Source organism: Lathamus discolor, chromosome 7, assembly GCF_037157495.1.
Source record: "Lathamus discolor isolate bLatDis1 chromosome 7, bLatDis1.hap1, whole genome shotgun sequence".
NCBI lineage: Eukaryota > Metazoa > Chordata > Aves > Psittaciformes > Psittacidae > Lathamus > Lathamus discolor.
In genome coordinates, this window is record NC_088890.1 from 5,616,594 (window position 1) to 5,633,908 (window position 17,315).

A 17,315-nucleotide genomic window follows, 5' to 3' on the forward strand; every position below is an offset into this window, starting at 1 on the left:
CATAGTACCTTCTTAAAGCGCACTAGCAGAATGGCTGAGGATGATCTATTGCCTGGTGTACCAGAAATGGGATGCAATGTAATAGCAAGAAGTCATGCACTTAAAGATTAATTAGAATAACGGCAAGTAAGCTCAGGGGTTCATCAAATGTGAGATTATGAGGAGAGGAATCCATTATTGGTTGTAGGGTAACTATGATGCCACTGTAATGTGGTCTTAAAAATGCTAATGTATTCTGGGATGCATCGAGTGAGGTATTTTCAGTAGACAGTGAGGTATTAATATAATTGTTCAGACCTTGTTTAGAACAGCGCATGTGGGGTAGAAAGTTTAGAGGACATTGGAAGACTGGGAAACATATTTAAAGAGAAGATTAAAAACACAGCAGAAAGACTGAGAGATAATCTAACTGCTATTTATAGGGACATTTTAGGTAAATATCAGCGAGGTAAAATTAGTAATTTGAAGGATAGGAATGATAAAGAACAAATGGCTATACATTAGACTGGAAGTTAGAAATTTCCTGATTTCACAAGAGGGGATGCCTGGGGAGCCTGGAGGACAGAAGCAAGGTACTGAGGGTACAGTGAAGTTATCCAAATTGTCTTCCAGTCTTCAACTGGTGTTAAGCATCTTGTGCATTGGTATTCTTGCAGAGGAGATATAAAGAGATGTAATCCCCTTGGGATGACACGTGTTTGCGGTGTGCGAGCCCCATGCCTTGAGACATTCACTGACACAGGGGAATGTCCAGAAAGGAAGGTTCAACCTCCTCCAAAACATCACAGGTGACACAAAGCTAATGTACCCTGAAGCTGGCCAGTTGAGCGTTTTGTAAATAGCTACCTTGCTGTGACTGACAACTCCTATGACACAGAAGTCAGTGTGCAGTGGCAAACCGGACCTTTCAGGTGTTCCAGTGCAGATTATGTTTGGTTTTCTACACTGTCTTCCCCCGTTGTAGGTACTAAAAGCTAATTTCCAGGCTCACCCGAACGTTTTGGAAGAGCTGCTTTCTTGCTTTTGCCGGTGTGAGAGCTCTGCCATACCCGACCTTTGGTGTTTCCTCCTGTCGCACACGGGTTTGGGGTTTTGCAGGACGGGTCCCCAGTTTTCGCAGCTCGTGATGCGGGAAGGGGCGGCTGCCGTCACTCGCGGGAAGTGCGGGGACGTTCCTGGGGAGCCACGGCGGCGAGACGCGTGGCCGGGGCGGCAGGGGGTGGCACTGGGTGACCCGGCCGCTGCCTGCCGGGGTTCGGCGGCGGCTGCAGAGCCGGTTGGCTCAAGAGCCGGGTGCACCCGCATCGCCGTGGCGAGACCCCCCTCTAGCGGATGGCCCGGGCCTCGCCGCGCCCCGGCGGGAGGGCAGCGGGCGGGCCGGGAAGCGGAACCGCGGCGAGAAGCCCTCCGGCGCCGGCGGGACCGTCCGCGGACAGTGCCGCGGCGGCTGCCGAGCGGCAGGGCCGGTCGGAGCCCGGGCGTGGCCCTGCTGCCCCGGGGCAGCCGGGCGTGCTGCGCTCCCGCCCGAGCGCAGAGAGAAACGACTCCGCTTTTTAACTTCAGGCCAGCGGGAAACGGAGGTTTCCCGTCTGCTCGCAGAGCAAAAACCCCGCTGTGAGGGTGCGCGGTGTGCGCATCCCGCGTGGTTTCGTGCTGTATCGCTCGGGAGTCATCCGGTCCCCGCGTACCTCTCGGTGCCACCACGCACGGAGGGAGCAGCGTGTGTCAGTTGCCGCCGGACGCGTAATTAGCAAGTTCACGGTTACATCTTTTCTTCCCGCCGCTGTTCCGGCACCGAGAGCTCTGTCCATTTCTCGGTACTTTGCTACTTCGGAGACAATGGTTTCGGCTCTCTCCGATCCGCTCTTCCCCACCGAACACTTGTTTCCAGTTACTAGCAACTAGTGTCCGCCGCAACGCTGGGGCACGCAGGCAGCGGTACCCCCGCCGCGGGTGTTCAGACTGCCATGAGCCTGCCCCACCGCGAGCTGGCCGGCACGCGTCCTTCCCGGCGGAGACCGGCCACAGCGCTACCCCCTCCGTCTCGGCCCTCCGCCGCCGCAGCGGGCGGATGCGCTCCCGGGAAGCGTAAGGGCTTTCCGCGCTCAGGTCCCGCTGTCCCGCGCCGCCGTTCGCCACCGCCTCGGTGCGCACCGCCTGCGCGGGCCGGGGGACGCCGCCTTCCCACTCCTTCGCCGCCGTAGTTCGGGCAGGAGGAGCGCGGTGTTGCACAACCCGCTTCCTTTTTCTTTCGCTTCGCTACGCCGCGGGCAGCCGCGGCGAGTGCGCGGGGCGCCGGTCCCCACCCTGGGCGGGGGAAAACCGGACGGGGGAACGGCACACGGGCCCGGTGCCGCCCGCCTGACCCCCGCAAACTGCGGCGCCGGCGCGGCCCAACTGCCTGCGCGGCCCCGTGGGGAGGGCAGTGGTCGCGCACAGGGGGCACCGCCGAGCCCCGCCCGCCCGGGGCTGGGATATTGCCGAGGGGGAAAGAGGATGACGCCTCTCGGGGGACGAGGACGGGATCGCGGTCCCCGCAGGAGGCATCGGCCGCCTGCCGGGCTGTGCCCCTGCCCGCGGCGACGGAGCGAAGGCGGCCGGGCAGGGCGGGGACGCCCGGCGCGCCCCGCCTCGGCCAGCCCCGGCAGAGTCGCGGCGGCGGCGCGTCCCGTTACCGGCGGCCGAGGCTGCGGTTGCCCCAGGCGCGGCGGGAGCAGGTGTCTGGGGGCAGGAGCCCGGGGCAGTGCGGTGGGGCGGGGCCGGCGGCGGGCCCTGCGGGGCCGGGCGGGCGGCCCGGGCGGGCGGCGGCGGACTCGTAGCGCCCGCGCCAGGAGGGAGCCGGAGCGCCCGAAAAGCCGTGAGGGGAGGGGAGGGCGGAGGGGCGGGAGGGGGGGAGGCAGGCGGGCGGCGGGCGCATGCGCTCTGGCGGGCCGTGCCATATTGGAATGAGGCAGTGAGCGGAGCGCCGGGGAGCCCGAGCCCCGGCAGCGGCGCAGGGCTGGAAAAACTCCCCGCAGGTGAGGCGGGCGGCGGCGCCGGCTGTGCGCGGCCGGAGCGGCCCCGGGCGCAGCTGTTGGGCGCGTTTTGCCGGCGGGGCGCGGGGCCCGGAGGGTTTTTCCGGGCTCCCGAAGTTTGGATGCGGGGAAAAAAAGGCGGCGAGGGAAGAGGAGGAGGAGGAGGAGGAGGGGGGAAGAGGCAGGCGGAGCGCGGCGGGGAGGCGGCGGCCGCGCGGGGGGAGCGCGCGATCTCCCGCGCGGAGGAGCGATGCGCGGGGCTGGCCGGCCGCCGCCGCGCAACTGCCCGCGCGCAACTCGGCGCGCGCCCGCTAGGGGCCCGCGGTGCCTCGGCCCCCGGCGTCCCGCGGCGCGCTTGGGCCGAAGTTGCCCTCCCGGTCGGGTACGCGCCCGTGCGGGGGGGCCGGGGGGGGGGTGTGCGCCCGGCGGGGCACGCGCACGGCCCCCGCGGGAACTTTGTGCGCGCCGCGCCCCCGCCCCGGCGCGGCCGGTCTTTGCCCACGGCCACGGAGAGGGGGGGGGGTGGGGGGCGAGCCCATCGAACACCGCTCGCTCGCCCCCCTCCCCCTCAAAATGGCGGTGGAAGGGGACCTTTAAACCCCGCTCCGCTCCGCACCCCCGTCGGGCGCGGCCGTGCCCTGCTCCGCTTGGCGCGCCGCGCGTCCCGCCCGGGGCAGCGGCTGGCGTCGCTCCCCGTCAAGTGGCCCGTCAGCGGGCGGCTCTTCGTCTCCCGTTCTGGGTGGGTGGGTGTCAGGGAGAGGGGGGAGAGAGGCGGGATCCGCCTCCGCGGCCGCGCCGCCGGTTCTCCCGCAGCGACGCCGCCCGCGCTGCGGGGCCTGCGCTGCCGCGGGGCCGGGCATTGTGTGCGCGCCGCGTCCGCCGCCGCTCCGCACCCCGGGCGGCTCCGCGCCCTCCGCCGCTCTGGCGAACGAAAGCCTTTGTCTCTCGGGGAGTCGGTCTGCGCTGCCCGCCGTTTCTGCACCTGAAATCGTAAATCCGCTGCTGGTGCCACGGCCGGGGCGGCCGCCGAGGTGCCGGGGATGCCCCGGGACGCCAACTTCGGGCTGGAGAGGAATCGGCGCCGGGGCAGCGGCTGCGGGAGGGCTCCTGCCTGGGCAGCGCCGGCTGGAAACGGGGGGGGCGGAATGCCCGCATGGGAAGGACTGTGCAAGTTTTCCGTCTGTGGCTTTTGCAAAGTTGTTACCAGGGCTCCCCCCGCCAGTGGAAATAATGAAAGGAGAGGGAAAACAGCGCGGGCAGTTAATTGTGCATTTTTAACTCCATTCACTGTCGCAGTTCCACAAGGCCCTTGTTTCTTCAGAAGCAGGCTGGTGATGCCTGTTTTGCAGTCACATGTGTGCTTTAGCAGAACAATTATATCTACTTCAGAGAAACTTGTTGCCATTATAAGATGATTTTACATGGTAACCTTTTTGTCTGACAGTTTTACCTGCTCCGACAGCCAGATTCCAATGGGAGAGGTTTTACAGCAAAAGAAAAGGCCTACCTTGCTGTTTCTTTGATGTCCCTTCCTTCACAGGAACTGGCTGCGATCAGTAGCCCAAGAGGTTACCATAGCAAATACTTCCATAAGGCAGAGTGTAAGGTGTACCTTGCAAAAGTAATGCTGGAGAAAAGATGACCTGTCTTGTGACTTCAGAAATACCATCGTACCTTGCGGCTTATGATGTAAATGGATCAGAAACATGATTTGTAAGAGAAAAAGTTGTTTGTGGGAAGTGGTCATGTTCTTACTGGAGTGGGGGCTGTAACTTGTAGTGTCTACAGCACCTGGCAGGATGGATTCGTCTTCTAAGGTCTGATTGCTGTTTCAAAATAGCCAGCTTTTGGGGCAGAGTACATCAGTGTCAAGATAAAAATACGTCAGTTAACTGAAAGCAGAGATTTCCTCTGTGGTAGGTACTACTGACATGGGATTTACAATTGAAAAAGAGTAAAAAGGCATCTATGTGTCTAAAAGATCATCTCTAGGGAGAAGACTTGGTGGGCTTCCTGTCTTCAGTTCAGCCATTTCCTCTTTTACTTTTGGTTTGTGAATTGTTGCTGTGATTGAAGGATGAAAATGAAATGTAGTTCTTCCCAGAACCTCTGTTAGTGGAAAAGCAAGAAAATGCTTCTGGACAAAACAGACAATACAGTAAAACTGATAGATCTCACTCCACCTTTGTTTATGACTCTAGACTTGGTGTGGAGGTGTGTGGAGAATGACTTTGCTCCCTTCTGGTGGATTTCTCTCTGCTGGGCAGTTACACTGGGAGACTGTCATGGGAAAGCTGGAGTGTGCATTCTCCACGGGAGACAGCACTGCAAGGTAGAGAGCTGAGAAACTGTGACCCATTGTAGCCATTATTGATCTGTATGGGTTTTCCTTTGCAGTTTTTTTTCCCCTCTATATTAATTTGATGGTATTGAATTATCTTACTTGATTTTTAAACCTGGCGAATCTCCTAAGCAGTTGCTGTGTGGAAAAGAAAGGCGGGTTGAGTGTACAGTGACATGTAAATGACTGATGGAGTTTGTGTGGTGTAATACTTATATTCTTTCATTGTCTCATGGACAAGATGGTAAAGAGTAAAAGATGCAAAAATGTGTGGTAGTAGGTTCTGGTCACATGTTACAGGGTGGTTTTGTTGTTTCATGGCAGACCAGTGACAGCTCTAGACCCTGCCCTGTCTTGTCATGCTCACTTTTTGAATCCACTCCATTTGTTGTCAGAAATCACTTTAACATAATTATTGTGCTTCCAGTTGTGAAGTTTGGCCATGGCATGATGCTCCTGTGCTGATGCAGACATCAATACAGTCACTTTGCGCTGGCTTGACTTAAGTAATTGTCCTACAAGTGATGCACTTTAGACACACAGCAACTTAATTACCTGAGCACATTGACAGTGACTCAGGTTAAATTCACTGAAGTGTCCTTTAAGTGCAGGAGAAATAGAAACCTGGGAGATGTTTAGTAAGGGGCATTTTGCGGAGAGAGCTTTGGATACCTAAACCTAGTCATTGTTCCTATATTATCATGGTTGCAGTGTTACAGAATGGTCAGATTTGGTTTCTTGAACTTTTAAATGTGCATTTCTGTATCTTGTAGGTTGTGCAGGCTGTGTAAGTTACAAATGTTTTCCGGAACCATAAGGTCTTTCTTTTCTGCTGTTCATCTGATTCATTGTGCTTGATGATGAGCAGATTTTATGTGTCGTCTTTGTGTTGGTAGCTTTGAGCATCATTGCTGCTGCTGGCAGCGGACTTGACTTTGTGCCCATTTCCTCCTGCTTTTGGGAAATGGCAATCAGTTTTTAGGTCATAGGTTTAAACCTGAGTGGGTGTTGCTTAAAGCTTTTAGTTGGTTTTTATTTTGCCTTCTCTCAAGATTACTTTCTTACTTGAAAAGGGGGTAGGAGTTGATTTTTTGTTTTGTTTTGATTCAGATGCTTGCTGAAATTGTCCTGAAGGCACATGTTGTGTTAGCATGTGAGATCCTGAAAGGGAGATTTAGCAGATTGCATAGTCCAAGTTCAGCAAAAGGTGAAAATTAGAGTTAATGTTAATTATATATTAATATCTTATTATTTTAAAATAATGTCATCAGTGTAATGGTATTTTTATGTAATTATGTATTTTTTCTAACTTTAATCGGCAATTCTTTCCACTGCTCAGTTTTCTTTATATTGATAAAGCCTATGAAAGAAGCATTGAGGTGTTGCTTATTGCTCGTTTGATTTTAAAATGGGTTTGGCTCTAAGGGTACATATTATTATTATTATTTCTTATGCTTCTGTCATATGGGTGAGATTGTATTTATTTTAGTGTTCTTAGCAAAAGCTAGGCTGTAGAACTGAAGTATTACAAGATGAATTCCACTCTGCATTCTTAATAGGGCATCTCTTAGGGGGATCACTTGAGTATCTTAAGTGTTCCCCTATGAGGAAGGAGACTGTGAGCTTTGGCTGGAAGAAGATATTCTGCATATTAGTTGGGACTCTCCAGGTAACTCTCCAGGTAACTCTCCATGTCTCTGGGAAATCAGTGTGTTAATGCAAAGCTGCAGAGTAGTTACAGGGTCCTAAATGAATGCCTTAAAAATGCTTTGAAGGTGGAAAGCAGTATGTCTTAGGAGTAGCTTTCTGCTTTGCTTTAGTGGTGTTGGATTATCACCCACACACACCATGGAGGAGCATTTTGCTGGGAAGTTTGCAGACAAGCAAGGCTTGGGAGCCACAGGACTCCTCCCGATTTCTCTTTTTCCCTCTGTCTCCACGTCCTCTTTTTCCTTCCTTACCTCTTCTGAATTCTCTGTGGTACCTGCATCAGTTTGATTTTCGGTAGAGACAGTGATGTTTTACATTTCTTTTCCTCGTGAAAATAAGTGTCCTGGTACAATACTTGTAGGATCATAATATCATTGAGCCCTCTGCCCCTCTCGCATTTTGTTGGCTGGGTTTGATGAAGAAGCATGAGAGGATAGGCAGAAAACTGTACATGTGGACATTTCAAATTAATCAGATAAACAATAACAAAACCCAAGGCAAGAGGACTTCTTGAGGGTTTGTAGTGGAATAACCATCTCTTCTGTAGATAGCTGACTCTAATCCTAGGATTTCTGCTCTTTCAAGCTATCTCTTTTTTAATAAGACAGAGCAGTCTTAAACGAAACTAGCTTTTTGCTGCGCGTTACTTCTTGCAGACAATGCTCATATAGGGGTTTTTCCTTCACTTCAAGCAGGTGGGAGCCATGCATGGTTTGTGTTGGCTTTTTTCACCCATTTGGATTTGGCAGGTGGGCTTATGGCAGATGCTTGTATACAGTTTTAGGTGAGTTGCTAGTTACAGGGGCAATCTTACCCATTTGTTCAGGTTATGTGGACATTTAAATTGTGATTATTGTCCCTAGAGTCACCCTGAGCAGCAGCTTGCTGGTTTTCAAGGTCATTGTTATATTGCTGTGGCACTTCATTTACACTGGTTTATTTGCTGTTACACTTGAGGACACTCTTGTTCACTACAGAAATGATGTCTTTTTTTTCAAAGAGATGAGTTGGGAAAGAGATTAGTGGAACTTGATGTTATCTTAAAATGATGTGGCTGTTAAACCAGCTTTGAGATTCTGAGAGTGCTGATGAGAGAGAGAAGAGATGCATCTTGGAGTTTTTTTCTCTCTCTAAGAGTAAACTATGTAGTGAGTGACCTCCTCTCCCATTTTGGCTGATTGGAGTCGAGGGCTCTCAGCATGTATCGAGAGGTGCTCTGTCTTGCAGAATTGGGTCATTGGTTGAAAGTAATGGTGGTGGAGAGGAACCCTGCAAGGTTTTGCTGTTCGTAAGGATGTAAGGGACTGGAATAGAGATACTGAAGTGGGTATCAAGTGGATAGGAGAAGATGAACTCTATCTTGATGTATTTAGAGGCTGTAGTCTCTATTTCTTCTGGGGATGGGTGAGAGAAAGCCATAAATAGGACCTTCAGATTTCTCATTGTTTCCAGAAGAAACCAGTGAAGTCAGGAAGTGAGGGCACTTCCCCTGTGAAGCTGGGTGCACATTTATTGCTCATGGCTAAGTTCTGTGGGTGTCTTGCCTTTCCATACTGGAATAAGCGATGCCTTGGCGTTTCTTACCTCTTTGTTAGTCTGTTGACCTCTAAAAAGATAAATAAATGCAGGATTTTCTTTTTTATCTGGGATATTTGTATTTTCTTTCTGTAGCTTGACGGAAGTAGGAATACCTGGCTACTCAGGACTTGTAGTAATGTGAATGTTTGCAGTTTTAGCATGCTCTTTGCTCTGTGCATGGGGAGCCATGGCCTCTGGTTTAAGAAAAGAAAGCTATTTGTCTTGAAATCATAAAACATAAAAAGTGTTTTAAATCTAGGACTGTGGAACTCCTTTATTCTGTAAAGCCTTGTCTGAAGCTAGGGGGAGAGTTCTGTATGGATCTTTCTCTCTTGTCAAAGCATCTTCTCTTGAAAGGAGCCCACCTCTTGTCAAAGCCCTTCTCTTGAAAGTTGGCCTCAGTGCCCATGCACTTTGCTCCAAGAATGAGGATGTGGTGCTGGAAAAGCTGTGGTGTTTCTAAGCAGTACTGAGAAATGCTATTGAAGCCTTATAGGTGTATGTGTTACATACACAGGCTTTCTCTTTGATATATTAGTATTAATTTTTTACTATGTCAAGTTCCAAATATGCCCCTATTCATGTGTTAAGGACTGAATTGTTCGAGTGGTGTTTTAATATAAATGACAAGATGTGGACAATGAAATTCTTCAAGAAATGCCTGGGTAGGAAATGCCTGTCAGACAGGCAGGGTGAAGCCTCGGGATGCATTCCTGCCATTGGGACAGCAGAACTCACATAATGCACATCCTAAAAGAGAAATTATTGAAGGTGGCAGTGGTTCCTTTCAGGATTGACTCTGCTTATTGCTCTTTAAAGTGTTACCATGAGGGTTAAACTAATGGCCCTAAGAAATAATGAAAGCGTGGGATCAGTCAGAAGTGTTACATCTATAGCACTAATTGGCCAATTGAACCAAACTAATCAACTCCTTTTAAATGAATGTGACCATGGGCACAGGCATATGAAAATCTTCCCCTCTTTCAGGGAAGTTTTTTCTCATTTATTTGCAAAACAAGACTTCATCAAGTCAGCAGCGAGGCTTTTTAGTACACTGGCCAAGAACAAAAGTCTGCTTTTTAAGGTGATTATGTCTTAAGTTATTTGCTAGACTTTAAAAATAGATTTGGGGGAGAGGAACTGTATTTTGAATTCCCATTGCTGTTGTGGCACAGTCCTTCTTTTGAACTCACTCTCTAGCAAATGTAAGCATTTATTTTGTCACTCCTCTTAATAAAAACTAGTGTATTTAAGGATGTGGCTTGGCTAAGTACGTGAATCCAGAGTTTACTGTGATTATAAACCAGTTGTAGGTAATTCTAGCCTGGCTGCAAGTGTCGAGGGAGTGTGTTCAACAGCTGGTTTGTTTGGGTTTGATTTTTCAGCCAGTTCATCTCATGTAAGAAAGGGATAATGTCTGGAAACTGAAAACTCAGGGAAGATTGTCTTGGTACAAAAATAAGATAGGAACATAGCAGCTGGAAGGACCAGGTGACAAGAGAAAAACCCTCCATTCTTAGTTGTAGTTAATGTTTGTTGGTTTAACTTTATATGCTCATTAAATTGAAAACCACAATATTGTTTCCTTTATATCTCCTTTCTCTGTGCTTTTGAAGTAAGAATATTACTTAGGTAAGTAAAATGAAAGTGTAGGTTTTATTTCTAATTGGAGTCCAATTTCCATCTAAAAGCAACTTGACATAAATTATAATTCATATGATTATCCAGTAAGAAATACAGAAATTATCTTTTTATAGTAAAACTGAGGTTTTTATTTAAATAATCAGGTTCAATCTTCTGCATTTATACTTTGTCTGCAAACAGTAGTTGAATCTTACTGGGAACTATTTTAAGGCTATTGAGAAATTGCAGAATTACATGGTTTAATACTCTTTTATTTAAGGCAATTGGTATAAATGCTTTTTGATTATGCTGTTACGTAGATAACGACATCAGAATATGCTTTGTCAGTCTGGATCATGCTTACATGCAACTGTGATTGATGGATAGTATGATAAAACAGTATTACAACTGCCTATCAACTAGCAGAGGCACCTTTACAGAAACATAGCAGCATTAATGTTTCTAAAGAGGTATCTTTTCACAAAGCTGGATTACATGGTTACAGTGGTCAGGCTGGGAGAGTCTCTGAAGCAAGCAGTGTGTTTTGGATTTCAGGGACTAACAGTGTATGATTTCTTTATTATCTGTCCAAAAGGGAGAAATCTGTCTTACCACAATGTGAAAACCTGATTTCTGACAAACAGCATGGCAAAATATAGTTCAGGGTATAAAATGAACCCTTCTGAGATTCTGCCTTAGCAGTGGAATTTGGAAGAAAAATACCAGTGTGATAGTTACTGGAAGTGGCTGCAAAGTTTCTTCTCTGCATTGCTGGGGAAGAGCAGTTTCAAGTCTAGCTTATGCTGTGAAGCATAAACATTGCCATGTGTCAAATTAGGAGGACACCTGGTCCTGGGTCTCACCTCGGTTGGAATAAGAAACAGTGAAGCAGAGTGTGGTCCTTCTTGCAGTCGGTGACGCGGCTGCACAGGAACTGGTGATCTGACCTGGTCTCTGTCAGTTTGTCTAATCCTTTCTGAATCCACAACTTCCTGTGCCTATGAGTCTGCAGCTTAATTATGTGCAACATGAAAAAGTGTTCAGTTTGTGTTTTCTGGTTCTTGTGCTGGGAGAAATAGTGAATAACCTTTCCTTACTCTTCTTTTTCATAGCAGTTTTGATTTTGCATATTCCTGTTGTACTATTCCATAGTTGCACAGTTCAGCTCAAAGAAAGAAACAGTTTTATTGTACTGAAGATGCTGAAGCCTGTCCACAGCTTGTGTGTGTGCATAGTGCTGGACTGGGCAGGACTGCTCTTTCCAGCCATGGGTATTTCTTAACTTCCCTGGAAAATTGAATTACGCATCTGCCTCTTAGGGGTGTTTCAGGCCTCTGATCTTTGATACCTTTTTTGTGCAGGTTCTAGTCTGGCCGTGGCTATTTGCCACCAGCAGTACATGCTGTCTCAGGGTACTCTGGGTTTCTAGAACTGTAGCACAGTGTTTTCTCTTCTTTTCTCCATGGGGCTCTTAATGAGTAGGGATTGATGCTCCAAGAGAATTAAACACAACAGTTTCAAAATCCTGAGTTGCAGTAGCTAATTTAGACCTCTTTGTATGGGTGGGGTTATTTCTTTCTCTGTCTTAGTATACTCCCTTTAATTTCATCTTCTATTATCCTTCTGCAGTTCTTGGCAAACATCATTTATTTTTCATCTCTCAGAACTTCACACTTATTCCGTGTTTGTGTGCTTCTCTTGAAAGGCAGGACTCAGTACAGACTCAGTAGTCCTCCTTGTAGTGTAAAAAGTTACTTTTTATTTCAGTGATTACTTCCTGTCTTCATATTCAGCTTCTAAAATACAAGATGATCTTCCAGAAAATGCTCCAGAATGATTTGAGTCTCTCTGGACAATACTAGATCGTGGAAATTGGTACCGTGTCTGTTGACATCAGGCTTGCAAGATGTTTGCTTTCCTTAACTTGTGTTGAAGGCACTGATTGGGAATTAATGATGCTCAGAGCTTCCCACAGTTGAAACCTGGTGGATTTTCATCTTCCTGTTTCAGGTAGGCATTTCTGTGCTGAGCTCCCAGGCAGAGGGCAGGGGAGCCAGAGTGCTGGGTGCTCTGAGGAGATGTGCATGAGGGGCTGGCCTCGGGGTTTATGTGGCCACAGCTGCTGTTATTGTTGGCTTTGGACATTCATGCAGGTATTTTGCAGGGCAGAGGTAGAAGGAATTAAATTAGATAAAACTAAATTGCATCCTTAGAGCAACATTAATAATGAAAAAGTATTTCCATATGCAAAAGACTCTCAAACTGGCATTTCTTAGCACTTACAATGCACAATTCCTTTTTAATTTAAGGAAGTTTTCATTGTGATGATGGAGGATGTATAAACCTGATGCCGATACCACTTCTTATGTGTTCTTGTTAGTTTTTGACCACCCTGCTGGCTGAGGTGACCATTAAACTTGGTTTTGCCGTTAATGCCCAGGTTTTATCATATCCTCAGTAAAACTCTTAATTTGTGTTATTTGATGACTTAATTTCATTAAATGATGAAGCATCATTAGGTGAAGTTACCTTTGACGGGATCTGCTGTGCAGCACATGGTATGGAACTTAGTATTTTTAACATATAAATAACCTTATTCTGAACTTCCCAGGTGGCGAAGTTTGTAAAATGCTGTTAATTCAGCTATGCATTGCTGGCTTCCACACAGCCACCAAGCCTGCATGCTGTGTTGGGAATAGATCACCCATTACTCCAGTTTGCAAAACGACAAATGAAACATCCCTAGTCTAGATAGAAGAGAGCAGATCAGTCTCCCTGTGCAGTGCCTTGTGGAGTTCCTGTATCTGACACCTGTGTGATGTGTGCAGGAGAACGTGGATATTGCATTTAGTCCATATTATGTGGTAATATACCACAGTCCAGGGTGGATTTGTATTCGTGTGAATTACTGCTGTATAAGGCAGTAAATATGATGGAGATTGTTGCATCAAGAAGCCGGAGAAGTGATTTCATTTTGCTGCTAATGAGTGTTTTTCTGTCAGCCCTTTTGAAAAATCCATTCATTATTTCTCTGTACCTCAGCAGTTTTTGTTCATTTTGTGGCTATTTACTTCTGGGTGTGCCTAACCCTGGTACAGAAGAACAAGCTTTTAATCTTGTGTGTTTAGAAGACCATTTCTGTAACCATAAGGGCTAACAAAGTACCTTACAAGTGTTAAGATACTGCAGAGGTGTTGACCTCAGCTTTGGAAAGCTTTTAAGGAGTCTTTTTTTCTAGGCCAGTTCTTCACTCAATTTATGCACTTGTTTTGCATAGGGATCCATTTTTTAACATTCTTGTTACTCCTAGAAGTGATCAGGGCAATGCTTGTCTGTGCAATTCTGGTTGCAGCTGAGGGCAGCACTTAAGTGTGAGCTAGTATAAATTACATCGGATGCTGCACTTCCCGCGGAATGTTTTGCTAGCAACTTTGTATCTGTAGGGAGCAAATCAAAACAGACCTGGGCTGTCAGCAGAGATGTCTCTTAAACACAACCAGGCAAATGGTTTTCCATTTAATCAAGAGGATATTTTAAATTGAATCTCACAGCGGAAGCACATGATTATAATACATACAGGTGAGTTTAGCTGTTAAGAGCTTCCGTGGGCCTACAGTTAGATGCAAAATACTGACCAAGGGAAGAAAATCCAGGAGACTTCATAGAAGAACTTTTTAAGGCAGTGTTTTCAGGACAAGGGTATCCTTCAGTTTTTTTGAAGCACTGTTTTTATTGCATTCTGCTGTAAAGTTAAAATTCTGATTTTAAAATTTCTGGTTAAGAATTTCTGATCTCAACTATTGATTCAAAAGTTGAGGTGGAACTTAAATAGAAGAGTATTATCTCTCGTATTGATATGTTAAGAACAGAAATAAGGTTGCATGTGCCATGCCTGAAAAAATATGCACTGAACTTTGCAGGGATGGGGCTGCAAAAATAATTCAATAAAAATGAAGTATAAATTTGAAAATACATTTTGTGACAGTGTAAATATTCCAGTGTTGTCAGGATCAAGCTTGGAAACAGCACTCCTAAAAATAGCAGAATCTTTTTCAGTTGCACTCTGTCTTTGAGCCCCTAGGCTCAAGTCTTGATTTTCTCTTTGTATGAACAGAAGTGCAAAAAAAATGTCAAAATGAGAACAGATTTTCCTGTAATTTTACCACTCCTGATGCTGGGGTAATAAGAACATCTTCACTTACTGTGAGTTCTTCACTAAAACCCTTTGCTGTCGCTGTTCTTAGGCCTTTAGGCCTGTTAATGTTCTTGTGATTTGAGATTTGTATTGTTAAACGCTGTTGTCTTCTTTTCTTTATTTTTATTATTCTTTTTTAAGCTTTCAGTACTTTTTAGAGGGGGACTGGGAAGGAAGCATGTCAGTTAATGAGCAGTAACAAGGCAAGGCCATATTTTTGTGGTGTTGCCTGGAGAGAGAGTCCCATGATTTAGCACAACTCATAATACTGTAATTCCATTTAGAAGGAAAAGATATGGGGTTTTGTCTGTGTTTTGTCATCGCTGTTTATACATGCAAAGAGTGGTAGAGTCTTAGTAATGACTCAGATGGAGCTTTAGCAAGGTCAGACAGCATTTCCCTGGGTAATACAGAAACAGTTCACGAGCTACAGTGAAAATAGGGGCTGTTTGGCTCCCTGTCAGAAGGTTTGAAGGTCATGGTTGGTTGAAGAGACTCCAGGATCAAATGTGGGGACTTTTGAAGATTATTTATGTTGATGCATGAAGTCTCACAGAATTAGTAAATTCAGCAAGACCTGTACTGGCTTTATACCCAGCCCAGTGTGTATGTTTTTCTCAGTTTTCAGGACTTTAAAATGGCCCATTTAAAGCCTTGCTGTTTTCTCAGCCTCTTATAAAACTTACATGCTTCACAGGAAAGGCTCCAGTGCCACTTCAACACCTGCAGTGTATTAAGTAATGCAGTCTGTAAGGTGAGAAGTAACTGTATTTCTGTGCTTTTAGCCTCTTATTATTGTTGCTTGGACATAATGTTAAGAGATGTGCTGGCAGTGGAACTGAAATAGCGGCCAAGTTCTGCACTGTAAGTAATGATAGTAGGAAAAGGATTTTCTTTTCACATAAGAAAAGTTAAGTGTCAGGGCATCAGACACTCAGGAGAGTGTATTAGTGGCACAATGGCAGCATACTGAAACCAGCTTGTCTTTGTGAGATATGCTGGATCCCACAGGTAGAATGAAGAACATGTTATGATACCCAAATCTGTAATTTCAAATAGACTGTAAATAAGTGTGTCCTGTAAATATCTGCTGGCTGAATAGGATTTTTCTAAGCCCTTGTGATGGATTTCTGGGATCACTTCAGGTACAAAGGGAAACAATTTTTTTGTTATCATTATAATGTCCCTCCTTTAGATATGCATTTATTTCCATTAAAAACATATTTGCTCATCTGAGCTGGAAGCCTTTTAAAACAAAATGCAAATGAAGTCTTGGAAAGCAGTGGGAGACCTCAGGACTCTGCAGTGAAAGGACTGAACTCTGCCATCCACAGCCTCTTATGAATAAAGTTAGCCTTCTGAAGATAAAAGAAAATTCAATTACAAAGCAAGAAGGAGGGTGAAGGGGTGTAATTAAAACACATAATCCTAAAACCAACATGAACAGTGCTTTTTCATGTTACACTTACAGCAGTCTGCTTTGTGTGTGTGGTTGTTGTTGCTTAAGATTATTGATTTAGTTTCCTAGGGGAAACACTCTTTGAGAGGATGCGAGAAGGATGACGTCTGTTGGTGTAACTGGCAGCGTGATTTCACGCAAGCCTTGTACTTGTGGGCAGCTTGGTGGAGAGTTTTCCTTTACAGCTTGCTCAGCTGTCTTTAAAAAAAGAAAACCAAAACAAAGGCAGAAAATAAAGTGCTGCTTTTGTTTTTATTTCTCACGCTGACAGCAGCTGTCCTGTCAGACAGAGAATGAGTGCTTCAGACAGCAGGAGAAACCAATGGCAGCACCGGGGCGGCTTGTTCTCTCCTGTTACTTCTACACTCAGGGTTGCTTCCCAGAATTTTGTAGCTTGGACCCTGATTCTCAAAGTGTTTTAGTCAGATGCCATTGAAGTGACCAATGTTGCTACCTAAAACTTTGATAGGATATATGGCCTGAGGTCCACATCTGGGAACTTGAAAAATCTCTGAAGAGTTCATCAATAAATGCTAATGCTGTGTTGTAGTAAATCAGGTCTGCTCTTTGTCACTGCTTCTCTGCTAATGGCAGGACTTGGGTTGGAGCACTCATCTCCTTGGTGGTGCAGCATTCCCTGGCTGGAGCTAGCAGCAGTTCACTATCAGGGCTGGCTTTTAAGATAAAAATACTCTGATTCCAGCTATCGGGGTGAAGTTGTATGTACACACACTGACCTGCTCCCCGTAGATCTGTGTCAGAAATGAGCACCTGTAGGTGTACGTGAATAATTGAAGTTGACAGGCTGTCCCTCTTTCAGACCTTGTTCCTTCAGGAACTGCAGCTGGTTTGATTTCACAAACATGGGTGATGTCTGGTTTGGTGGAGAGGAAGAAGCTGTGGGGAAGGAAAGGTGGGAGAGAGCTGGCAAAAGAAAAATGAAGGTGGCTATAGAGATCAGAATTGAACATGAACTTCACACTCAGGAGGCATCAGAATGTCTTTTGAATGCTCTTCTGTTAGGTTCTTAATATCATTCAAAACCCCATCTCATTCCCGGTAGTCTGGAGTTAGAGAATTACAATTTCCTTGAGCTATTTAATACTTCAGGCTGGGAGCTTGATAAAATATTATTTTTAAAACCATTATTTTATGAGTTAATTTTGTGTAAAAAAAAAAAAAATAGTTCTGTGAAGGAAATACTCTGAATTATTGTAAAGAAAGAGATGGGGAGCACCAGTGCCTGGTAGTAGCTGATGTGCATATCTCATTCTCTGCTCAAATACTGTGTGCAAGTTTATAGAAGAATTGCTGCTTATGTTGGGTGAACTGAGTGTTAAAAAAAAACAACCCAAAGGCAGTGCAAGTTTTGTAGTGGGTTTTGTAGTCAAAAAC

The 17,315-nt window shown here is 46.5% G+C and overlaps 1 protein-coding gene across 3 annotated transcripts in view; it reads left to right on the forward strand.

Moving 5' to 3' along the window:
• Window positions 1-17,315, forward strand: part of SFMBT1 (Scm like with four mbt domains 1) — an 83,954-nt gene that overhangs the window by 4,468 nt on the left and 62,171 nt on the right. For 2 of the 3 annotated variants that reach the window (XM_065687152.1, XM_065687154.1), the window contains exon 1: window positions 2,940-3,017. The exons of the other annotated variant lie outside the window; for it this stretch is intronic. The gene's annotated coding sequence lies outside the window, so the exon portion shown is untranslated. Of the gene's footprint in view, window positions 1-2,939; window positions 3,018-17,315 lie in introns of those variants that run through there. 3 annotated transcript variants of the gene reach the window in all.